This window comes from Lynx rufus, unplaced genomic scaffold (genome assembly GCF_022079265.1).
Source record: "Lynx rufus isolate CCGP_SWC_20201006 ecotype Redwood Valley unplaced genomic scaffold, mLynRuf1.p SCAF_1, whole genome shotgun sequence".
Lineage (NCBI taxonomy): Eukaryota > Metazoa > Chordata > Mammalia > Carnivora > Felidae > Lynx > Lynx rufus.
The window spans coordinates 226,243,838-226,268,968 of record NW_025814823.1 but is presented as its reverse complement, the minus strand read 5'-3'; the positions used below and the strand labels follow the sequence as shown (position 1 = coordinate 226,268,968).

At 48.1% G+C, this 25,131-nt stretch overlaps 1 long non-coding RNA gene across 2 annotated transcripts; it reads left to right on the top strand.

Annotated features, from left to right (window-relative positions):
* The first annotated feature begins 159 nt into the window (after positions 1–159).
* On the top strand, positions 160–24,846 carry LOC124522456 (uncharacterized). Of its 2 annotated transcripts, XR_006964782.1 has the most exons (4): positions 160–512; positions 17,745–17,854; positions 22,741–22,937; positions 24,065–24,846. It is a non-coding gene; the product is annotated as an uncharacterized LOC124522456 (long non-coding RNA). The 2 variants fall into 2 exon arrangements; XR_006964776.1 differs by lacking the exon at positions 17,745–17,854 and having other exon boundaries at positions 160–638.
* Positions 24,847–25,131: the final 285 nt, after the last annotated feature.

Sequence of the window (25,131 nt, the reverse complement as noted above, 5' to 3'; positions counted from 1 at the left end):
TGGGTGCCTCGTGACGTCAGCCCCGGCGGCGGCGGCGGCGGCGGCAGGGGCGCCTCCCGGGGGAAGTGGGTGCGGCCAAGCTCGCGCGGGGGCGGGGCGCTGGGCGGCGTCCCGGGGAGCTCGCGCGCCCCCCTCGAAGGCCTCGCCCGGGACCCGGCGGAATCAAAGGGGCATCTTCACTTCCGCGGGCCGGGGCCGCCGCTCGCCCCTCCGCCGGCCTTGGAGGGCGTTACGGGGCGCCCCTTCCGCGGGCAGCGGATGGCAGTCCAGCGCCTTTGCGGGCACCGCCTGGACAGCCTGCGCGGAGGTCTTTCTTTTAGTCCTCTGGGAATAATGTGATGCTAGACATGCTGGACTGAGAAAGAAAAAAAAAAAGCAAAACACAAAAGCAAAAAAAAAAAAAAACCCATTTGGGTCAATGAAGGAGCGTCAGGCCGCAGCGACGGGGGAGGGGAGCGACTTAAGCAAAGTCCGCGGCCTCAAAAATGCACGTTGGTCTGTGGGAGGTGCAGGTGAGAAGCCAGAACCCAGGCGGAGAAGGGACCCCTTGCGCGTGTCACCTAAGGTTTGGCAAGCCTTGACTACGGTTACTTCTGAGTCACTCTGGTGTCCGTGTCTCAACAGCCATCAGAACCTGGGTAAGGCGGCTGTGAGGGGGTGACAGGCAACCCTGAGACCGCCCACATCCACACCGGGCCTGGCCCTGGTATTGCAGGGTTGAGTTGGGGGGGGGGGGGGGGAGGCAAGCCATGTCATTGTTATGCTTGCTTTTCGCCGGTTGCATTTTTTTTTTTAATGTTCTATTCTTCAATCCTCCTGTTCTCACTTTTCTCTAGAGTAAAAATTCCCCTTCCCTCTCCCGGGGCATTCTACCGGCAGGGAATTAGGGCTGCTTCTATCTTCTTGGGGTTCATACTGGCCACCAGCCCGCTTTCACAAGATCACAAGATGCTTGGGGCTCATTCCCAGAGCAATTAAAGCCTGTTGTTTCTTTTTTTTTTTTTTTTTTCAACTTTTTTTTTTTTTTTTTTTTTGGGACAGAGAGAGACAGAGCATGAACGGGGGAGGGGCAGAGAGAGAGGGAGACACAGAATCGGAAACAGGCTCCAGGCTCCGAGCCATCAGCCCAGAGCCTGACGCGGGGCTCGAACTCACGGACCGCGAGATCGTGACCTGGCTGAAGTCGGACGCTTAACCGACTGCGCCACCCAGGCGCCCCAAAGCCTGTTGTTTCAAGGGAGCCTCTGGGGAATGCTCGATAATGCTCACCTGGGCCGTCATTATGTTTCTATCTCCATGGATACGTATGTGAAAATTCATTGATCTGTACATTACGCGTGTGTGTGCTTGGCCGTTTAGATGACAGACCTCAAGAGGGTATATTCCTAGAGTTCACGCAAGGGTTTCTTGAACCCCTACTATGTGCTCAAACGCTTTGCTAAGCTCGGTGGCCACGGGAAGCTCACGGGCCAAAGAGGGGCTAATTACAATGTGATAACCGCTGTGGTGGAAATAATTGCTGGGTGCTGAGAGTCTTCATTTAAATCAAGCTACCCCAAATTAGGGAAAGAGCGGCAGAGTCAGGTTTTAGGAGCTCTTTGTAATAATGGCATCTGCCCTGAGTTGTGAGGAGGAGGGAAACAAGGTGGTGGGCGGAGGGGGGAATAATTTCTGTTGGGAGATCAGCATGAGAAGGTGTGCCGTTACAGATGGGGGTGCACACTTCCTTGTGTGCACCTGCAGGGTGCACTGAGGCCTTGATGAACCGCTGGGGGTAGAAAGGTTGGGGTTTTCCAGAAGGCGGTGCAGGATCTCTGGCGCGTCTGACTTGCATTTGAAGAGAAGCTGACAACCGGATAGACAGTGGCCAGGGAGGCAATGAAAAAGCACCGTGGAAACAATGCGGGTGTTTTTTCCGCGGAAGAAAGACTACCTTTTCCCACGTGTTGGTTCGCTCACTTGGCCCTCTGCTGCAGAAGCTTCTGAAAGAGAAATGATGCTTTATTGTGTAATCTGGCCTTTGTTTAGGACGGGGCACAGCCCCCTGGGGTACGATATTCTAGTTTTCACTAGACTCTGCAGCTGGAGGAGAACGTGCAGGGCAGAGCAGAAGAGGAGCCAGGTCATCCCCATTGTCCAGACCAGTGGGGAGGTGCTCCCAGAAACATGAATGTGGTTCTTCACATTCCTTCTTCTCCCCCTGAATTCTAACTATTGCTGCGAGGATCTGTGGAAGTAGTAAAGAATGTGGACACGGCACATCAAAGCTAAACTTCGGTTTCTCTATGCGGTTTGCAACACTTACTATATTTAAGACATACCGGGATGCTTGCGTGTCTCAGTCAGTGATTAAGTGTCTGATCTCGGCTCAGGTCACGATCCCTGGGTTCATAAGTTCCAGCTCCGTGTCGGGCTCCTTGCTGACAGTGCTAAGCCTGCTTCGGATTCTCCCTCTGTCCCTCTCTCTCTCTCTCTCTGCCCCTCCCCTGCTCACGTTCTCTCTGTCCCTCTCAAAATTAAAAAAATAAAATAAGAGAGAGTATCTCTTATATCTTATTATGCCTACCGCAGGCTATATGAAATCTTTTTTTTTCTCTCGCTTAAGATTGCTACACAAAAATGCTGCACAAAACTGTTTGCGAAAAAACCTGGCCTGATTGCCCTAATCTGCCTTTTTCACCTCTGACCTCTAATAATTGCTGACAATGTCACAGGAGGAGACACATAGACACATAAATAGGTGCTACTCGGTGTTTTTCTTTGTCTAATTGGCTTTGTGATTTTTCAGCAATTTATTCATTACTAAGATTGCATAAAAATAATACTTATGATTACACCAAACCTTGTCCCCTAGTTTCAAGAACCTGTCATGTTTAAAACTCATTTGGGTAACCTCACTGTTCAGGATTCTCTTATGAATTTTGCATCTCTGTATATTGGGAACAGAATGATGAACACCAATGAGCAAGACAATTTGAAAATATGTATCCGAGGAAAATGAGTAAATTGGGAATGTATGGAGGGATGGTGGGGCGGGGCGTAGAAAGAGAGAAAATAGTTGAGGCCACCGAATCTAAGAGATTAGAAAATCACTTTTAGAAAATAACACAACCCCAATAAAGAAAGCCAAAATACACATAGGAACTCTTAAAAGAGTCTGCTCACTTTTGTCTTCCAAAAGTAGCTGGAAAGCTTGTAATAGGAGAGAAAAATAAGGAATAATTAATTCTCACTTCAGGATCAACATAGCATCAAGCTAAGCCTAAGAATGAGCTAGCAGTGCCCCAGTATTGCTTTTTTTTTTTCCTTAAAATGTTTTCTGGTAGAATCCTACAGTGAGCCCGTGACCAGTCACATACAAGGAGCCGTGCATACATGTTGCATTGTTTATTCGTCCAGCAAAGAGATGCTTTTGTGTTGATAATATTATTGAAGCAATTTTACCTTCCTATTCTCACCATATCTAGTCCTTATTCCTAATTTTCCCTAATTTCCTTGTCACTGAGCCAGGAGAAGTAAGCCCAGATAAATAGGAACCATATTCCAAAATGCAAACACGTAGGAAATGGAAAGGAAAACTGTACCCGGTTTCCAAGGCACAGCTGATAGAAGGAATTGGTTATTTCTGCTTTGGGGTTGACTGTTGTGCTTATAAGAATTGGAATATCCAAACTAGAATAGTCTACACTTGACAAGTGTCTGTCAGGGATGTGCTTACCAGAGATAAACAACCTTACATCAAGATGGTGGCCGTCTGTATACCAGCTGGGGCACCCAGTTTAGGTATCGCTCCCTGGTGCTACACAAAAGAGGTTTTCAAGACTTCGGAATGGTTAAAGAGAACTGAGGTCACACTACCGTAAGAGTATATCCCGAAAAGGTACAATCTGTCTATGCAGGTGCACGTGCACGGGCAACAAGAATCACTCCAAGACATTAGCTTCCAAGCCCTTCCCACTGGGCTAGCAGTCACACCCAAATCAGCAGACGAGCCACTGCCCTGGCCCTATGCCGGAGACACCATCGAGGGGCCGTGACTGTCGGTTGACCCACAGACTGGACCTGGGCAACTGCAGGCTCCCCACCCCCTCCCCTGTCCTTGGGATGTATGTTTTATACATCGTCCCCACAGCGCAAGCCATTTCAAGGGTACAGTCTTGAGGGAGTCAGGTGTTGTTGCTTATCTGGACAGTATATGTGACTGAACCCAGTTAAGGCCTGTTTACAGACTCAAGATTCTGGCCAGTGGGTGTGGAGATCTTGCCCAAGACAAGCCCGGTCTGTAAGGCCCCTGCCTGCTTAACCCGCCACCCAGCCCTCTGCAGTGGTCTGCCTCCTCCTCCAGTCTCTCCCTGCCCTCCGTGGGTGTGTACAGAGGTGGGGTGTTCAGATTTCACCTGGGGAGCTCCCAAGGTTGCGAACCACCACCCTGGTCTACAACCTCCTGTGGGTTTTTTGCCCCTTTATGGTCCTGGATCTATCTCACTGCAATTCTACATCATTCATCCCATCTTTCTTCTTTTAGTAATCATGAAACGTTCATTAAAGGCTGGTTGTGGGCTTCTAGTGAGAGAAACAAGGCTGCTTATGTCCATCCCGGCGCTTAGGTCATGGGCAAGGGAACCTGCAGAAGGTAGCCAGGTGATACACTAATCCAGGAGGCAGAAGGGAGGCCAGCCTGGCCCCGGGAGGAAACCCTGAGCAGTCCTGAGCTAGAGGACCAAGGGGGATGGGCCGGTGGTTGCTCAAAAGGGCCTCCTCCCATGTAGTGATAAGGAGTTTGAGCTTTGGGGTCATTGGGGGGCTTTCAGCAGGACAGTTGAAGGGCTTGGTTTGTGTTTTAGAAAGGTGTCTCTGGACAGTGGATGAAACAGAGCCTGGCAAAACCGCTGGAAACTTCTTCCTTGTCACTAAGGTGGGAACACGTTCGGCCGTGTCCAGGAGGGTGCTGGATACTGAGGTCTGTAGCTCCGAGGGCAGCAGGCTCCTGGCCAAGGGGTGGACCCAGGCAGAGGGGGTGGAAACTCATCTCCATGAGTTCAGAGGCACCGGCCACAGCGGATGGACTGCGTATGGGATAGAAAATATATTGAGGCTTTTGGGTACGCAGATCAGAATGAGGAGAGTTTTGAGTACCATTCTACAAGCTAAGTCCCTAGTCCCGCGAGCAATGGAGAGTTCCCGAAGTTTGTGGATGGATCTCTTTCTGTTGTTGTTTGTTTTTACCAAGAACGTCGTAGACTCAAAACACCAGTCCCCTGGGGTCCCAGACACTCCAGCTTGACCTCCATTATCAAAGCAAAACTGCGGTGTGTTCATCTTCAAACCCAGGTCTGTAAATCAGGCCTCCAGCCTCCAGGGGTAGTCTCTAAGCCAGAATTAGATCCGTGGAAAGTAATGAGAATAGCTGTGAGAGTCACAGCCCACGGACATCCCTTCAAAATGTAACAGCTTGTTACCTGTTACTAATTTTAGCTCACTAGAAATTAGGCACAAAACCTGGTGACCCTTTAGGCTGTGATAGTGGCCCAGGGCCTGTTGAGAACACGCATGCAAGGCGTGTCGCCTGTATCCCTCAGGCCGTGTACGACTGGGCACAGCTGGGTGTTTACAGCCAGGCGTGTTCATGGGGACCCCGAAGCTTTACAAGACTCAAGCGTCTTCTGAACCATCAAAGGAGTTTTAGGATTTAACACAGTTCAGAGTTGAGTATGTTTGCAGCCAATTCATTGAAACCGGATGGTTTCTCTGTACCCCATTTGCATTCTCCTGCACTTTCCCCCTGCCCTAAGCCAGAACTACCCCCAAAACCGGAGGCAGAGTCCGGACTACCTGGACAAGAGTCTGGCTGGGACTGAAGGCCATTCTCCTTTCTCTAGGGAGAAGATACATGTGAACCCAGGGGTGGCCTCTGCTTCTAGGGCTGGCTTTCTGCAGCCCCCCCACTTCCCCTGGTGTCGGGCAGCAGGATTTCTTACAGAAACTCTGCCAACAGCTAGCATCCAGCATACCTGTAGACAGTTTATTCTCCTGTTGATGAAGTTGCTCTCACTCTTGCCCTATCAGGAAGGGAGGTGGACAGAGTTGGAGCGGAGAGTCTCCTTCTGCAAGAATGTCCACCCCAGTGGGTTCCAGAGAGGACCCTGGCCACACACCTTGTAAATGAAGCCTGTTCCGCAGGACAAGGGGCCATCACACAGATATGCCCACCACCCCCAGCCCGAGAAGCAGCATTTACAACTGCCTCTTCAAGTACAGTAACCCACAGTCCCAAAGACAGGAAACGCCGGAGTAAGTTTTATTCTGGTCTCTCCTTTACTCTCTCCACCTGGAGTAACCATGTGTTAAGCCAGCCCAAAACAGTGCTAGTTTTTGCGTGCTGTCTGGCATGGTTATTTTTTTTTTTTTCAAGTTTTATTTATTGGAGAGAGGGAGAGAGGGAGAGAATCTCAAGCAGGCTCTGTGCTGTCAGTGCAGAGCCTGATGTGGGGCTTGAGATCATGACCTGAGCCCAAATCAAGAGTCGGATGTTCAACCAACTGAGCCACCCAGGAGCCCCTCTGGCATGGTTATTAATGCCACTTTGCTTTCTTTCTCAGAAGTGTCTTGATTTGGTCGATAAATTATATGGACTCCCCATCTACCTCCAGGCTTTCGACAATCGCTGAGAGCCCTTCTTCTTTTTTTTTTTTTTAAGTATATGAAATTTATTGTCACATTGGTTTCCATACAACACCCAGTGCTCATCCCAGCACATGCCCTCCTCAATACCCATCACCCACCCTCCCCTCCCTCCCACCCCCCCATCAGCCCTCAGTTTGTTCTGTTTTTAAGAGTCTCTTATCCTTTGAGCCCTTCTTCTTAAAGGCTCTCATGCCCATATCCCTCGTTCTCCAGTGTCAGGGCCTCCATGCCTGCTCAAGCTGCATCACCTGCTGCCAGTGTGCCCCCCTCCTCTTCCAAATCCAGATCTTCTCAGGCTGTGTTCCTCATTCTTGGAACTAATGAGGGTTTTCAGTGAAAGCCAAAGAATGTGGAATTGGGGGAAGAATTGAACTGGAGCTATCCATGAGTGTAAGATCATGATGTGATGTTCTAGCCATGCCCATAGAAAGAGCCTAGAATCAATGGCACCCCATGGCAGTGAGCTCACTTAGAGACCAGGTGTTGCTTTCTATTTCCTGCCAGAAAAGAACAGCGGCTCCTTAGAGAATTGGCTGATACTGGGTCTACGTTAGGAACATCTTGTGTGCCAGGAAGCAAGATATGTTCAAAGATTATTTAAAAATCTATGTCACAGGGACACAGAAGCCAGCTTGGAAAGGGAACCCACTTACCAAATCTGGGAAACTTTGAGGATCAAAATAAGCATCTTGGTAAACGATGATATTGAGTTAAAAAAAATCTTGTGGCTCCATAATGATACTCAAAAGGGGTAGGAGGGAGGCTCTGCTTTAGAAAAGATTATAAGTTAATAAGTATAGACTGTAGACTTAGAAAAGCACCGTTTTGTTAACTCTCAATGCAATCAGTGATTCAGGCAATGATCATCAATGACCCACTGGGAAAAAGACTAAGGAAGATGTGTTTAAATTTTTTTAAGTTTTTTATGTTTGGGAGAGAGACGGAGCTCAAGCAGGGGAGGGGCACAGAGATGAAGACAGAATCTGAACCAGGCTCCAAGCTCTGAGCTGTCAGCACAGAGCCTGACATGGGGCCCGAACTCACGAGCTGTGAGATCATGACCTGAGCAAGAGTCGGACACCCAACCCACTGAGCCACCCAGGCGCCCCGAGGAAGACATGTTTACATGATCTCGCAGGTTACTTACTAATTACACAGTGTGTCTTTGCATTGGAGATACCTCCACCTTATCTGCACCTCATCACACTGAGCATCTCCAGAAGTGGGACAATGTGACCTTGTGAGTCCCCTGACCTGATGTTACAGGAGGGACACAACAAACCTTGCTGGAAGCATTTGACCTGAACCAAATCCTAACAGAGCAACGTCCTACGTTCTACAGGTCAATTGACCTGGATCTTCAGGTGTTTGATATCGACAGAGGAACAGTTTGAGGAGAAGAGATGTTAACAGCCAAATCAATGTGCGAGACTTGATTGGATTCTGGGTCCAAAAAAATGCCATCGAAGACATTTGGAGGAAAATAAGGAAGATTTGAGTCCAGATTCTATGCTAGATGATTTTATTGAATTAATGTTGCTTTTCTTAGGTGTGATAATGGTGTTTTATTGAATTAATGTTGCTTTTCTTAGGTGTGATAATGGTGTTCTGGTGACGTAAGAGAAAGTCCTCCTTCTGAGTAGTACAACACGCAGTATTTGGGGGTGAAATGCCGTGACGGCGTTTCAGCACTAGGGAAGTATAGATAGAGAAACAGAGAGATGGGGGAAATGGGTGTGGTGAGATGTTGGTGAATCTGTGTGAGGGGTATCCGGCTGTTCATTGTACTGTTCTTTCAACTTTCCTGTGGGTTTGAAATCTGTCAAAAGAAAAAAGAATGTTTTCTAGAAGACTGTGAGAAAATAGGAAATAAAGTTCTCATAGTTTTCATTTTTTTTTTTTCAACGTTTATTTATTTTTGGGACAGAGAGAGAGCATGAACGGGGGAGGGGCAGAGAGAGAGGGAGACACAGAATCGGAAGCAGGCTCCAGGCTCTGAGCCATCAGCCCAGAGCCCGACGCAGGGCTCAAACTCACGGACCGCGAGATCGTGACCTGGCTGAAGTCGGACTCCCAACCGACTGCGCCACCCAGGCGCCCCTCATTTTTTTTTTAAACAGACAGTCCCCTTCTCTTTCTTCTTCCTCAAGACTGTGACCTTCAGTGGTTTCTTCTTTGCATAAACTCTTGCTTGACTTAATATCATTGTGACAACCCCGAGCAAGGGAATCCAATGATGGCAGACACATTGTAGCTACAGGAAATGAGATGTTTCTGTCTTCTCCAGAGAACTGAAGCTTTTCTTTAATTCACTCTTCTATTGAGCAAGAGCCTATGTACTAGGTACTTAATCTGTGTACTGTGTACATTGTTCTATGTACCCGATCCTTATACTTTGTACGAGATCCTATGAGAGGCACCATGAGTGATACAAAGATGAACATCAATATGGTTTCTGCCTTCAAAGGGCTTAAAATCTAACGCACAAAAATTGGCTCAGTGGACAGTTTTTGAATGGCTGTTATGAGCTAAACAGAAGACTAGGACTAGGGATCTAATTTTATCTATCTATCTATCTATCTATCTATCTATCTATCTATCTACTTTTAATTTAGTCCAAGGTAGTTAACATATAGTGTAGTATTGATTTCAGAAGAAGAATTTAGTGGTTCATCACCTACATATAACACCCAGCACTCATCCCAACAAGTGCCCTCCTTAATACCCATCACCCATTTGGCCCATTCCCCTACCCCAAGCCCCCGGAAACCCTCAGTTGTCCTCTGTATTCTCTTATGGTTTGCCCCCCTTTCTGTTTTTACCTTATTTTTCCTTTAGGGATCTAATTACTGTTGTTACTATTAAAATCTATTAGTATCTATTATTATACACAGTCCCTGCCATCAAGGAGCCTCTTGTCTTTGAGAAACACAGACACATACATCAATTTCAAGACAATAAGACTAGCGAAAAGATCTTTATCATTGTCTAAACGCTATGACCAAGCATCCAGGGACAGCTTACGAACGAAGAGTACATCTGAGTTAAGGCTTGAGGAGTAGGTTGGAATGTTTTCAAAACAAGTTGGTAGGCATTCCAAGTAAATTGAATAAAATATGTAAAAGCATGAAGGTATGAAATGACATGTTTGGGGATCCACAGGTGCTAAATATAGCTAGAATTTGGGGTTTTTAGAGAGGAGTCAGAGGTACAGAGCTGGGAATAGAACTTGAACTTGTTGATAAAGAGCTTTCATATTACATTGAGGAGTTTGAGCTGTATTCGTTAGACCTGGGAGACTTTGGTGGTGTAAGTGTCACGATCAGATTCTTAGGTGACCCTGGTGGTGGAGTAGCTTGTGGATTGGCAGGAGATAAAGCAGAGAGACTGGTTAGGAGACTTTAAAATAATCCAGGTGAGAGATGCTGACAGTCGAAAGCAAGACAGGGGACAGGGAGGCAGAGAAAGGGTAGCGGCAGGAGGCATGTTGTATACGGCACCAGTAGGGCTTTGGTGACTGAATGGATGTTGGAAAAAGAGGGAGAGGGGATTGTCAAAGATAACCCTGTGTTGGGGTTCTCCAGAGAAACAGAACCAATGGGGTGTGTGTGTGTGTGTGTGTGTGTGTGTGTGTGTTGTAGAGCTGGGGAGGAGGGATTTAAGGAATTAGCACCTGCAGTTGTGTGCACAGGCAAGTCTGAAACCTGCTGGGTAGACTTGGAGACTGGAGATTCAGGCAGGAGTTAATGTTGTAGTCTTGAGTCTGAAGGCAATCTGGAGACAGAATTCCTTCCTACTCAAAGGATTTCAGTCTTTTCTGTTAAAGCCTTCAACTGATTGGATGAGGCCCACCCATACTATGGAGGGTATTATGCTTTTCTCAGTCTACCGAGTTAAATGTTAATCACATCTAGGGGCACCTGGGTGACTCAGTTGGTTAGGCATCCAACTCTGGATTTCATCTCAGGTCCCGATCTCCAGTTGGTGAGTTCGAGCCCCACATCAGGCTCTGCGCTGGCAGCACAGAGCCTGCTTGGGATTCTCTCCCTCTCTCTCTGCCCCTCCCCTGCTTGCTCTCTCTTAAAATAAATAAATAAACGTTAAAAAACAAAATAAATGTTAATCACCTCTAAAAAATAACTTCACAGTGACATCTGGTGTTTGACCAAAAGGAAAAAAAAATGGGCACCATCACCTAGCCAAGTTGACACATAAAATTAAGTGTTGTCACACCTCATTGCGCCACTGCTAAAATATGACGTAGAGGAGAAAAGTTGAGAACAAACTTAGAAAAAAAAACACCCATCAATTTAGAAGGTGTTAAATTTCAACTGGTCATGTCTAGTGGTCAATTAGAATATAGGAGACAGATCTTCCCTTCCTTTTTTTTTAAAATAGATTTTATTTTTAGGTAATCTCTATACCCAATGTGGGGCTTGAATTTACAATCCTGAGATTAAGAGTCACGTGCTGTACGGACTGAGCCAGCCAGGTGCCCCCCGTTAGACAGAGCTCTCTAATGGGCCAAATTTAGAGATCTTAGTGGAAGCCATGGGACAAGGTGAGGCTGTTCCACAAAAGACTGTTCATTCATTCAGCAACAAATGCCTCCTCTGTGCCTCTGTGAGCCAGACGGCAGACCACAGTGTACTCAACGTAATGTTCCTCTCCTCCTAGAGCGTAAATGTTAGAAGACTTGGCAGACCGTGAGCAAATATGCATATGGACATAAATCCTAGGCTGTGATGTATCATATATGCTAGTTTCGTATACTGCTGTATAACAAACCGTCCCCAGACCCGGCGGCCTGAAACAACTTTTATTTGCTCACGGTTCCGTGCACTGGCGTTGGGGAGAGATCAGCTGGAAGGGCGTGGCTCAGATCCACCTGGTGATGCGGGGTTCACGTGTGCATCCAGCCCAGTTAGCAGGTGCTGGATGGCAGGAGGCTGGGGCTGTCAGCAGATGTGTCTGAGTCATCCCCCGTGTGGCCCCTCCAGCAGGCTGGCTTCAGGCTTCCTCACCTGGCAGCTGGCGGTCCGTGAGGGCATCCCCCAAGGTGCCAGCACGTCGCAAGCTTCTGGTTGGGTCACATTTTCTAACGTCCCAGGGGCCAAGGCAAGTCACATGGCTAAGCCCCGAGTCCGTGTGAGAGGCGACAGCACAAGAGCACGGGGACCACGAACATGACGTAACACAGGTGAAGTGCTGTGCAGAAAAACAGGACAGAGTGAAAAGGGGAAGTGCTTTGGAAGAGACGGGGTGGGGGCGGGTGAGAGAAGTGACTTTTGAGCAGACTTACATGAGGGAAGATAGCCAGTCACATGGAGTTCTAGAGGCAAGAGCGAGTGAGGATCGTGAAGTGAGAACGAGTTTGTGCTCCAGGAACAAGAAGCTAAAATGAGAAGAGCAGTGTGACCGGGGATGAGGGGTGGCAGAGGGAGGGAAGATCAGTGAGTGAGGAGAGGAGGGCAGTGGGGCCTCACGAAGGGCACAGCAGACCACGCACGGTTTAGATTTTGTTCTAAAAGACGGTAGAAAATTAACGAAGGGTGTTGTGCAAAACATGACTTCGTTCAATTTGCATCTCTTTTTAACAGTGTTTTATGTTTATTTTTGAGAGAGAGAGAGAGAGCGTGAGCAGGGGAGGGGGCAGAGAGAGAGGGAGATACAGAATCTGGAGCAGGCTCCAGGCTCCGAGCTGTCAGCACAGGGCCCGACATGGGCCTTGAACCCACAAACTGTGAAATCATGACCTGAGCCGAAGTCAGATGCTTAACCGACTAAGCCACCCAGCCACCCCTCATCTTTCTTTTTAAAGTTTATTTATTTTGAGGGGCACCCTGGGTGGCTCAGTCGATTAGGCGTCTGACTTCGGCTCAGGTCATGATCTCACGGTTCATGGGTTCGAGCCCCACGTTGGGCCCTGTGCTGACAGCTCAGAGCCTGGAGCCTGCTTCAGATTCTGTGTCTCCCTCTCTCTCTGTTCTTCCCCCACTCGTGCTCTGTCTCTCTCTGTATCTCAAAAATAAGTAAAAATATTTAAAAAATTAAAAAAAATAAAGTTTATTTATTTTGAGAAAGTATATGACCACATGCAAGCAGGTGAGGGACAGACAGAGAGCAAGTGAGAGAGAGAGAGAGAGAGAGAGAGAGAGAGAGAATCCCAAGGAGGCTCCACACTCAGCACTAAGCCCAAGGTGGGGCCCGATCTCAGGAACTGTGGGAGATCATGACCTGAGCTAAAATCAAGAGTGGGGCACTTGACCGACTGAGCCACCCAAGAGCCCCTCAATTTTCAGCTTGAAAAGATTGTCCTGGTCATTGATGAGGAGACAAGCAGGAAGCAAGATCAGTTAGCGATTCCCGGACTAGCCAGAGAGATTGGTAGCGGTGGATATGGTGAGAAATGATTGGATGTGGAACTCATCTGGGACACACAGCCAACAGGAATTGCTGATGCATCCAAAGTAAGGTGTTAGGGACAGAGAGGAATTACAAATGACATCTAACACCTGTAGACATAGGGAAGATGGGGGAGAGGAAATTCTCTCTTGGGAGAGGAATTCTTTCTTGGACATACTATACTTCGTATGCCTAATATGGGTCCAAGTGCAGACAAACAGGAAACTGGATATAAAAACTGTGAGCTCAGGGAAGAGAAAGTCAACATCTAAATGACACAAAAGCCCCAGGAATCCATGGGATAAATTGGAAGATGTAGTAGAAGGTACAGTGTTTTCTGCTTCTTCGGTTTTCATAATTAAGTAAGAAGTTGGGGGATGGGAGGCATAGTGACATGAAGTTTAAAAAGAGAGGGATTTTGAGATAGTGGCCTTGGGACCCAGGAAACCATGGGAGTCCCTTCACTAGGGAAGGGGGGGAGGGTGGATGTGATGGGCGGCCTCTGAGAATCATGGTCATAAGCTCAAGGTGAGAGTGTGCTTGGGTGTTTCTCCAGCAACATTCAGCCGCTCACATACAGACTTAGAGAATCGGGTTTACCGTGGATGGGTTTTTTTTTTTTAGGCTAAGTGGAGAAGAGGAAGGGATAAGAAAGGAGTTGAGGGTGAACACAATTGAATGATTATAGTGATGGACCAGAGATTCTAATCCGGGGCAGGAGGGAAGTGAAAGCGTTGAAGAAAATGGTGGCTTCATGGCTGGGAGGTCCTGATGAGGTAACATGGTTAAAAAGTGTACCTAGCAGGGAGTATGCTAAAAAGCAGTGGAAAGGAGTCAGTGGAAGCTAGAATTTAGAGGGGGAGGAGGTCATGAGGCCGAAGGATCAAGAAGTCAGGGCACCGGGTGGATTGTTCATGTGAAAGAAGTCTGCAGAATCATGCTGCAGAGAAAGTCAGTGAGCCAAATACTTGGATGAGGAGGGAGTGTAGATGGGATGGTCTAATAGCATTGCTCTAAAGATCCTGAGGATTACATCGCGGAAATGAGAGAAATGGTCTGGAAGTACCAAGGGGACAGTTACGGCGTAGTAGGCCCGGCGGTACAGGGCTGGGAACGAGAGTCCTCACCCAAGAGGGCTGCAGGGAACATGCCAAGTCTGAGTTAGAGCTAAAAGGTGGAACATTGGAGCACCTGGGTGGCTCAGTCGGTTGAGCAGCCGACTTCGGCTCAGGTCCTGATCTCGCCGTTCATGAGTTCGAGCCCCGCGTCGGGCTCTGTGCCGACAGCTCAGAGCCTGGAGCCTGCTTCAGAGTCTGTCTCTCAGTCCCTCCCCCCACTCACACTCTGTCTCTCTCTCTCTCTCTCTCTAAAATAAATAAACATTAAAAATATTTTAAAAGTTAAAAGGCGGAACATAAAAGAGAGGAGGTGATTATGGGCAGTTTGCAGGTGACAGATCGTGAGCTGCTGAGAACACAGGGTGCAGCATCGGGAGAGAGGGAGGCACCTGTCACGTGTGGCGAAAGGGAGGATAAGCTGTTCAGGCTCGCTCCAGGCAGAAGCAAAATCAGAGTCAGCAAAGCTCACGTGGACTTAGCAATTGTTACTCACATGAAGCCAAGTTTTGCTTCTTCGGCCATGTCCTGAACTACTGAAATTGCCAAATAAGCACTCTATGAATAATTTATTATCATAGGTAATGTTTACTAAGCTTTAATTACGTAGCTCTCTTTGAAGAAATCAATCTCATCCTATATATCTTGGGTATCTTCAAAGTTTTACATTCTGACTTAAGTTTATTTGAAATTAATGGAAAAAACCAGGAATCTAAGGAAAAATGAATGTGAAATCATATATAACATGCAATGAGATGAAGCTGTTCTGACCTGGGAACAACACCACACTTGGCACAGTAGCTGCCGTTGGGCCTACTACTTGGGCGACTTGGCCATAGTCCACTGGATTTGTTTGGTTTTTGTAGGTTCCGCATTTGTGCATTAAAAGGCAACAGGATGGGGGCCTCACCCTGAATCTTCTAGTTCTTTGGTGATGACACTAATTCCTGCCATTCCCCCTGGGATACCATAGCACTTTTGATTCACCATCTTTTCCACGGAGGGGAGTCGTTTCAGAGCATTCTCCTTGACGTCTGCACTGTGGTGGTAGTCTTACCCTAAGGCAAGGAACCAATGTGAGGCGAGGTTGTGCAACGACCAAGCATGTCTAGTTCCGTTATATGTTTGGGGTCTGGGGAAATGACCTCCAGATGGGGCCACGGATCCGCTGTAGCCATTGTAACATGGATCTGGGCCTGGGATCCACTTATTACCTAGCCCCAATATTCCTGACTCTAACAGAGGCCTATGAGGATGATTAGTGACTCTAGGTGTTAATGTCTACCAATCCCCTGTCAAAGAGTCGTCAAAACGCTTGGGTATTCCTCAGCATTGTTACCCAAGTAGATCCCTTTGGGGAAGGACCGGGAGATCAGACTTGTGTGGTATTGCAGGGGGCTGGGGAGACAGTCTTGCCTTCAACCAATGGGCTTGGGTCCAAAAACTGGCTCAGGCCGGGAAACCAGGCAAGGACTTGAGACTTTTTATTGGGGTGGTGTCCCCTCAGCTTCCTGGTCATCCATCCTTGACTTTTTTTTTTTTAATGTTTATTCATTTTGAAAGAGTGTGAGTGCATGTTTGAGCAGGGGTGGGCAACGAGAGAGGGAGAGAGAGAACCCTGCACGGAGCCCAGTGCTGGGCTCAATCACACAACCACATGATCATGACACGAGCAGAAATCAAGATTCTGACGCTTAACCAGCTGAGCCACCCAGGTGCCCCATCTTTGACTTCTTTTAATCGTACAGATTGAGCAGTCTCTTGCTGGCTACCCATCTGTTTTGCCCTTAGGGATGCAGTAACTAATGGCATTTTGAGTTAATTCCCTTGGATGTTCCTTTCTGGCTGGGAGAAGAGTTTTTCACATTTGAGGGAAAGAGTCCTCACAGATATCTCTTGGCCAGAGGGACAGACCGTGGCAAGTGACAGCCGGTTGTCCACCGAAGCTTGTTAATACAATCAGCACGTACACATTCTCCCCTTACGTGATGCAGAGTGTAACTGAAAAGGTAGCTGCCCAGCCTGGAGCTACATTTCCCAGCATCCCTTGCATAGAAGTAATGCCAGGTGATGTCACTTCTAGACTGAGGAGGTTAAAAGGCATATGTTCTTATCCAGTCAGTTGCTCTCTTTTTGCCGACTTTGTTTGTGGCTAGGGTAACCTCAGAAGATAAATGTTGAAGAAGGCAGAACCCCTGTCAGCTGGGCCCCTGAATAGCTATAGGAGCAGAGCCAATACCCTCCTACCATTACATCCTCCTTGGTCAGCTATGCAAGCAAGAAATGGTCCTTAATAGCAGTGGGCACTTGAAATGTAGGTGTTCGCCAAAGCAGCTGGGGTTACCTAATACATACTATGCTCTCTATACAGTCTTTATCAAATCTACCTAGAAGAAAATCGTTTCTGTAAGGATGGGTTTTTACCAGATTTGAAGGCGTGTCTCTGATGGTCTGGCCAGAGTATAGGTTATGTGACATATGTAAACATCACCGGAGAGGCCCAGGGACGTTTTTCAGAGCTGGGCAGTTATTCACAAGTGAAAATGAAGTATAACTGGGGTGCCTGGGTGGCTCAGTCCGTTGAGCGTCTGACTCTTGATTTTAGCTCAGATCATGATCCCAGGGTCATAGGATCGAGCCCCGCACCGGGCTCTGCTCTGAGCACAGAGCCTGTCTTAAGATTTTCTCTCTCTCTCTCTCTCTCCCTCTACCCCTCTCTCCCACTTGCACTCTCTCCTCCCCTCTCTAAAATTAAAAGAAAAAAATGAATTATAATAAAGGACAATGTTAATACAATCAACAAGTACACATTTTCTCTGTCCTAAGCTCCTTGATATAAGCAGTCACGTGGGTCCTCGTAGGCTGTACATCTTACGTACCTCCAGTTCTCTGGCCGTGCTTATCCGGGGCTCTCCGGATGCTCTTGCCATCGATTTAGAGGCAACACTCCCCTGGAGGCCGTGGGTATCGGTTTCCTATTGCTGCTGTAACAAGTTACCACCGACTCAGTAGTTTAAAGCAGTAGTTTATTTTCTCACAGTTCTGGAGGTCAGAAATCTGAAATGAGACCCACAGGGCCAAGACCACGGTGTCACCAGGGCTGGCTCCTCCCGAGGGTTCCAAGCAAGAATCCTTTGCATGCCTGTAAGTTGCCTGCGTGGCTCCACTGTGACCCCTTCTCTGCATTGCTACAGCCTGTGGCTGCTGTCACCACGTCTCCCACTACTGAGCCTGATCTCCTGCCTCCCTCTTACAAGGACACATGATTGCACTGGCCCCACGAGGATAATCTCAAAACCCTCAGTGTGATCACATTTGCAAAGTGTCTTCTGCCGTAGAAGGTAACCCTCACAGGTCCCGGGGATTAGGATGTGGACACCTTCCAGCCTGCCACAGTGTGGGCTGTGGCTTCCATGTGGCTTTGAAAGGCACCAGCTGACAAGGAAATGGGAGGGGACTGGCTCCCCACCTAGTGCAATTCAGCCAATGGGAAACAGGAGACAGGACCAACTCAGGAAATGTCTTTTCTTCCTTCTCCAGGACGGCTGCTCCGAGGCAGGAGTTTCCTATACAACCTGTGCAGAGACATCCATGTGGCCCCGGTCTTGCTGAGCAACTGTCGGGTCTCCTGGTGGCCCTCGGGGAAGCAGGTGCGAGCACGGCAGGGCAGTGCTTTGCATGGCTTCCCATCCGTCTCTGCCTCGCTCCCTTACCCTCGCTGCCCCGGCTGCACTTTCCAAAGCACTAGCACTTGACCTCTGTTCTCCGGGGGGAGGGGAGTCTCAGCCAGGGAGGCCCCCACATTGAAAGTTACCATTTCCTCTTTCGCTTAAGAACCAATTCCTGAGCATCTAGCGTGTTCAGACCTGGTCCTGGTTAAGAGTGACGATAACAAATACAAGGAGATTTCTGCTCTTCTAGAGATGACCTTCTAATTGCAGAAGACTTACCATAAACAATTAAGTTAGAAAATGCTATTTCGTGGCAAGTGCTCCTTATGGCACGGTGATACAGTAAAGGCTCTTCTATATTTGGTGGTGAGGAAAAGCCTTTCTGGAGAGGTGACATTTAAGCTGAGGCCTGAGCGACAAAGAGTCACAGGTGCAGAATCAGGGGAAGGAGAAGTGGGCTGAGTGGCCATGTGACATCACATGGGGACCCAGTCTTGCCTTCAACCAATTTGCAACCGATGTGCTTCTCACACGGATGGTTCTAGGTGGCACGGTCTGGTTGAACAGCAGCACAACTTTACTTTTAAAAAATTCATGATTCTACCGAGCAACGGAAGGCCAGATGGTTTAAAATGCAAAATAAACACTTGAAGCGGGAGCTTTCTGCTCGCCTGTAAATGGGACTTTCTCTTTGTCGTGAAGGGATGTGTTTTATTTTAGAAGGAAGATTTCCTCCTGCTGTGTTTTCAGCTCAACCTCATTTCAGAGGAAGGACTGTGAAACCAGAAGTTCTGAGTCTCTAGCTCCCTCACGTGTATCAGACAAAAATTGGGTTATAAGCCCATTTCCTTCTGTCTCCAGCGTGGTTTTGTTTTTATGATTAGCTGGTGTTTGTGTCACAGTGCTTTCTGCTTTGCCTCATTTCAAATGCTTTTGCAAGATCAATTTACATCGTAACTCCGAGCATGGCCTAAAGGAGATGTGGGCTTCGTAACCAGAGGACACAACATCTCTTCAGATTTTCTCTTCGATAGTAAATGTGTTTAATAACACTGTAAAATGTATTATGAAAAAAAGAAAAGTTATAAATGGTTGCTGCTGCCGTATAGAAATGCAGTTGGGTTTTAAAGGAATTTCGATGTTTTATCTAGTGACCTTGCTACATTCATCAACTCTAATAGAAAATCCAACACGATCGGTTGATAAACTAGGTGCTTCATCACGTTAGCTGTAAATAGTGACACTTTTAAATCTCACCCATTCCTCATACGTTTATTCCTCTTTTTGGCTTACTGGCATGGCCAGAACTTCCTCAGCGGGGTGGGGGAGGGGGGCGGCACTTATCTGTCCCCCCTGCGTCAGCTGAGTGGCCTTGCAGGCCGGGGGCTGGAGTCATCTGCAGGCCCAGCATTTGCATGTCTGGTGGTTGCTGTTGGGAAGATGTGCCCCTTTGGCTCCAAAAGCACGTGTCCCGTGTCCCAAGAGCCTAGCAGATGCTGTAGTGCCCCCCCCCCCGCTGCCCCCGCCGTTTGACCTTAGCTTTGGGTGTCATGTGGGAGCCCTCCTGTCACACTCTGTCGGGAGAGGAGAATTAGACCCCACCTTTTCATGGGAGGATCGTCAAAGAATGTGTGGATGTGTCTAAAGACAGCACGGTGGGTTCTCCGGCCCAAATTATTTACATTTCTCCCTCACACGTTTCTGGGCACGTGATGCCAATCCCATGACTGGGGCTCAGCTCCACTGACTGGGAATCATTCTCCATGGGTTCTTGGATATACCCTGAGTCATCCTTCTTTTTTTTCCATCAGTGCCACAGACTTCTATGCCTCCCGGTTTCCCCTGTGGGAATGACGGTCTCCATGGCAGTTATGGGTGCCCCACGACTGTCCATGGGGGACAGAAAACTTGCCTCTGTAGCACACAGCTCTTCCAGTCCGTGTTAACCAGCTGCACTTGAGAAACTACACCCAACGAGCCTCGTTCACCCTGGAACTTGATTGACGTGACAAAATCTTGGGCTTGAGGCCCGAACCCTGGATGCCTTAATAAGCAAGGCTTTGATGGGTCTGGAGAGGGAGGGAGTGTATTTTGCATAGAGCTAGTGGCTGGAATAATCTGCAGACGCACCCGCGTGTTGAGGTTGAGAAGACCGACCAGTTGGGGGACAGTCCCTGTGGGGCTTGTCTGTCTCTCTGTGGCCTCCTTACACAGGCGTGTTTAGCACAGAATCTTCAGGTTGGTGAGATTTCTTTCATGTCTGCCTTGTCCTCCTCAGGTGTAGGTGGCCCTGGCCTCACAAGCTATACGGTGTCAGTTCTACCACATTCTATCAGAAGTGGAGTGACTATGGCTGGCCAATATTCACGGGGATTAGAGTTCACCTTTTTTATGGGAGGGGTTATCAGGAAGTTGCAATGTTTTTTTTTTTTTTTTATTTTTCTAATGTTTATTTTGAGACAGAAAAAGTGTGAGTGAGGGAGGGGCCGAGAGACGGAGAGAGGGAATCCCAAGCAGGCTCCGCACGGTCAGTGCAGAGCCCAGCGTGGGGCTTTATCCCACAAACCAGGAGATCGTGAGTGACCTGAACTGAAACCAAGAGTTGGACACTCATCTAAATGAGCCACCCAGGCGCCCCAAGAAGTTGAACATTTTTTAAAACTACCACACACGCTAAATTGCAAGGGAGGCTGGGGAATGGATTCTGTAGCTTAGCGCTGACCGCAAGCTACGATTTAGGGGAATTCTATTATAAAAGGTCAAAGAAGAAAAAGGACAAATGGTCAAAGGGCAGATCCCCTTTGCAAGAGATTAAAATCAAAGCCAGGTTGTCACAGCCGAAGAGATTATGAGCAGGGCGGAAGGTCATTTCAGGCGAGAGAAGAATCTGTGTGGACGGATACCTGGAAAAAGGACTGAGGGGGTCACGTGTGTCTGTCTACATCAGGGGAAGCTGGTGATGGCACAGTGGTAAATGAGGGGCGTGTCCACATAAAGAAAAAAAGAAAGGATTTGGATTTTCGGGTAGCTTTGTGAGAGAAGCAAGCTTTCAGACAAACTTGGATATGAATGCTCTGTCCCCTGTAGTTTTGTCATTTTTCCACCAAGTGTGCTTAGATTATAAAAGTGGCTGTAATTCTTCAACCTCGAGTGACTTTGCAGCAACTTCCATCATGATACGGAGGGGCGCCTGGGTGGCTCAGTCTGTTGGGAGTCCAACTTCGGCTCAGGTCATGATCTCACAGTTCGCGAGTTCGAGCCGCGCATCGGGCTCTGTGCTGACAGCTCGGAGCCTGGAACCTGCTTCGGATTCTGTGTCTCCCTCTCTCTCTGCCCCTCCCCTGCTCATGCTCTGTCTCTATCTCAAAAATAAGTAAAACATTAAAAGAAAAAAAAAAAAAGATATGGAGTCTGGTTCCCCACCTCTTGGCTCTGGTCTGGCATTGGGTCTGGCTTTGGCCAGTAGAATGTCGCAGACGTGACAGTGTGCCAGTTTTGAGCGTAAGCCCCAAGAGGCTCTGCCTATACCTACTCGCTTTCACCAGACCTTGCCAAATGCCGAGAATCAGCCAAGGCCAGCTGACCGCGACCGAGAGAGAGATCACATGGAACAGAGCTCAGCCCTCTCACTGAGGCCCCAGACACATGAGAAAGCTGAGGCAGCATCCACAGAGTTGACCCGGATGCAACCGAACTAAGTCATGAATAAGCCCAGCTCCAACTGATGACCTATAGAATCGCGACCTGAATAAATTGTTGTTTCAGCCACTGAATGCTGGAACGATTTGTTGCATAGCAAAGCTGTTAGAGCAAGTTAAAGAACCTGCTTTCTGGATCTCAGGATCCTTAGGGTAAACACGGGTTTGCCAGCACCTCCACCATGGCTACTGGGAGGCCACGATGGGAGGGAGGATGGTACGCGAAGCCTGAAACAGAATGTTCTGAGCAAATGGTACGCTAATGTCATGGATCACATCAGAGAAAGATGGTCCAGGGAAAGACACAATGAGAGTAAAAGGAGGCATTACTTAGAAATCCCCATTCTGCTCATTTCTGTCTCCTGGATTTTCCTCGGTCATGTGTTCTACTGGCTTGTGCTCACGTATCACAAATCTGCATTTTTCGGCTCTGCTGTCTTTGAAAACTCCCACCCTCACACTCTCACTTTCTGGGCCCCTTCGACACATTAGCAGGTGGTCCGGTTAGAGTCAACTTGTTTCATCTATTTATACCTTTTACCCCCCAACTTGTCTCCAAGCAATTAAGACAATTTTTCTATTTCCTTTGCAAACCCCACTGAGATTGTGTGTGTGTGTGTGTGTTTTTTTTAACCCAAATAAGAATTTAGTAAATATTTAGTAAATTAAAGTCAACTAAATTATGTTGTGGTTGGTGTCGATCATTGGGGTTACCTTATTTCTAATCAGGAGGCCTGTTACATTTGCTCAATGTCAAGTCGCTAAGTAAACTTACAGAGAACAGTTCCCCCAAGAGATCAGAGTTACCAGAATCCCTCATTTTCCTTTCTGGCATGTGTTGAGGGATTGATGAGAATTCTAATTCGGCAACTAGTTCCCACCAGCAATGTCTGGATGCCTAGGGGGAGTCGACCCTGTTTAGGTCTCAAGCCACTAATCAACTGTAATCCTGTTCTTACTTGAAAGGGAAACGAAGTCTCTGGGAAAACTAAAGATAGGAACAAATGATACACCTTGAAAACCTCTTTAATTTTCCCACAGAAACTTTGCCCCACACAAAGTGCTTAAAGCTTTCTAAGTATCTTTTTACTTGCTTTAGAGGTTTTCTTGTGAAGAAGATGCAACTTTCTTATTGAAAAATTGTTGACTGATGTGTCCTTTCTGCAGTGTGCAGGACCAAGCTTTCGGAGCCAACCACACATCCCATCCAGCTCCACATTGTGATGTCACCTTGGAGCCTGAAACGAGCCATGGTGGGAATGATGGACGCCATGAAAACCGGCCAACACTACAAAGCGGGACTGTTTTCCTCAGGGAGAGCCGGTGGCTAAACATTTGCCAGCACATCCCTGCCTAAGCTCCAGGTACCTGGGAATTACAAATTACAGCTTTCCTCCTCTTGAGCACAAACACAAAGCTTCACCAGGAAAACATCAGGCCCCTTTCTCCCTGCCGGGCAGACTACTCTTTAGTGGGGGAGCCCATAGAATGGGGACAAAATGAAATCATGACCAAGGTCTGTGCTGAGTAGGGAAGAGGGTGGCGTGAGACAAGGCGAGAGGCAGGCAGGACGGAGAACACAGCCCTGGAGTAGAGATTCGTATGTTGGTGAGACAAAGTTATAGGAGAGCTTTTAGGAGAGGGATGCCTTTGGGTACTTTATAAGGATCCCTCCAGATGTCTGGTCTGTCGACAGCATATATAGGGGGAAGGGTTATTTAGAAATCCCCATTCTGCACCTGAGGTGGTAGAACACAGAGGCCAATGAAGATGCTGTCTGGAGCTAGGATAAGGGAGTTGGAGCATGGCTCCTGACCTTTGCCCTAACAGCCGCCCCACACCATCTCCTCCCCCACGCCTGCGCTTGGGCTACTTCCAGGGCCTTCCGCCATCCTGCAAGGCCAGCTTAAGACCCAGCACTCCCTCACCTGCAGTCTTCCCTGGCCATCCCGGTCACATCTCTACCTGCTCTGGACAGGCATGACGCTGGATTTCTTGGGCCATGTGAAGGGAGGACAGTGCCGCTCTCCTGGAGAGGCTTTCGCCCGTATGCTGATGGCTCGAGTAGAAATGAGAGATGATGCTGAGCCAGTCTATGCTGATGAGGACGTGCAGGGAGAGAAGGGAAGCAGAGGGCTCGTTCAAAATAGCGGACAAGAAATGCTTGAAGCAAGAACCTCAAAACTGGGGGCTCTAGTCCTTGTATAAAACGTGGAAGCAAAATCCTAATTATAACGGACCATTGTGATCCCGTTCTGTGGTTCTGCAAAATGTTACTATTGGGGAAACCAGGCGAAGGGTATCTGGGTCTGCCTGTATGTGTTAATACAGCTTCGTCTGCGTCTGTACCGCTTCTAATAACACATTAAAACAAAGGAAGCCGCTGACGTGTAAAGGCCTATGTGTAGAGACCTGTGTTCTGGCTTTGGTGCTGCTGCAGTGCCTAAGTTGAGGCACTCTGCCTTCCTTTGGCCACTTGCTTCATTTACAGCTGGGGAAGAGGCAGCCTTCTGCGATGCGGGAAGTCACAGAGTGAGTCCTGAGTGGTGAGCAGGGCAGAAGGCCCTTCTACCAATTTCCCTGTGGGCTGGAAATGAAAACACCACCACCCATGGAGTCTAGCTCATCTTCCTTCTCATCTCGAGGCCACAGGCGCCCAGCATCACCTGCCTTCAGGGGACTTCGCAGTCCCTGTGGAGTGGGAAGCCGCTCTGGACACGAGCAGAGGTGAGATTCAGAGGTAAGAGAAAGGGACATCCGGGGGACTGGTACCATTCATGCCCCACGTCTGGCCAGGGCAACCAGGTGAGATCCCGGGGTGAGCGCTGGTTCCTTGGGTAGATCAGTGGCCAGACAGGCTGCCTCTGTTTCTGCTCCACAGTGAGCAAGGCTGCAAGCAGGCCGAAGGGTCAGATTTCACCATCCGGCACATTATGGGGCTACGAGACCATTTGACATAAACACACATTTCAGGGCCTTAGACTTCTGGATTTCACTGAATCTTTACTTTCTCTGCCTTCTTGGAGTCCTGCCGCATGTCTAAAAGAGCAGTTAAGAGGTCTACACGTCCACTTAAAGATAATTAAGTTATGAGACGTGCAGCTTAGTGATGCCAAAAGCATGAAAACCAAACCAGCAATCAACAGAACTAAAAGGCAACCAACAGAATGGGAGAAGATATTTGCTAATTATATATCGGATACAAGGTTAGTATCTGAGATCTACAGAGAACTTCTCAAACTCAACACCCATAAAACAAGTAATCCAGTGAGAAATGGGCAAAAGATGTGAACACTTTTCGAAAGACATCCAGATGGCTAACAGACACACGAAGAGATGCTCAACATCACTCATCATCAAGGAAATACAAATCAAAACCACAATGAGAAACCACGTCACACCTGTCAGAATGGCTAAAATTAAAAACTCAGGAAACAGCAGATATTGGCAAGGATGCAGGGAGAGAGGGAACCCTTTTGCACTGTTGGTGGAAACTCAAACTGGTACAGCCACTCTGAGGCTTCTTAAAAAATTAGAAATAGAGCTGCCCTATGACCC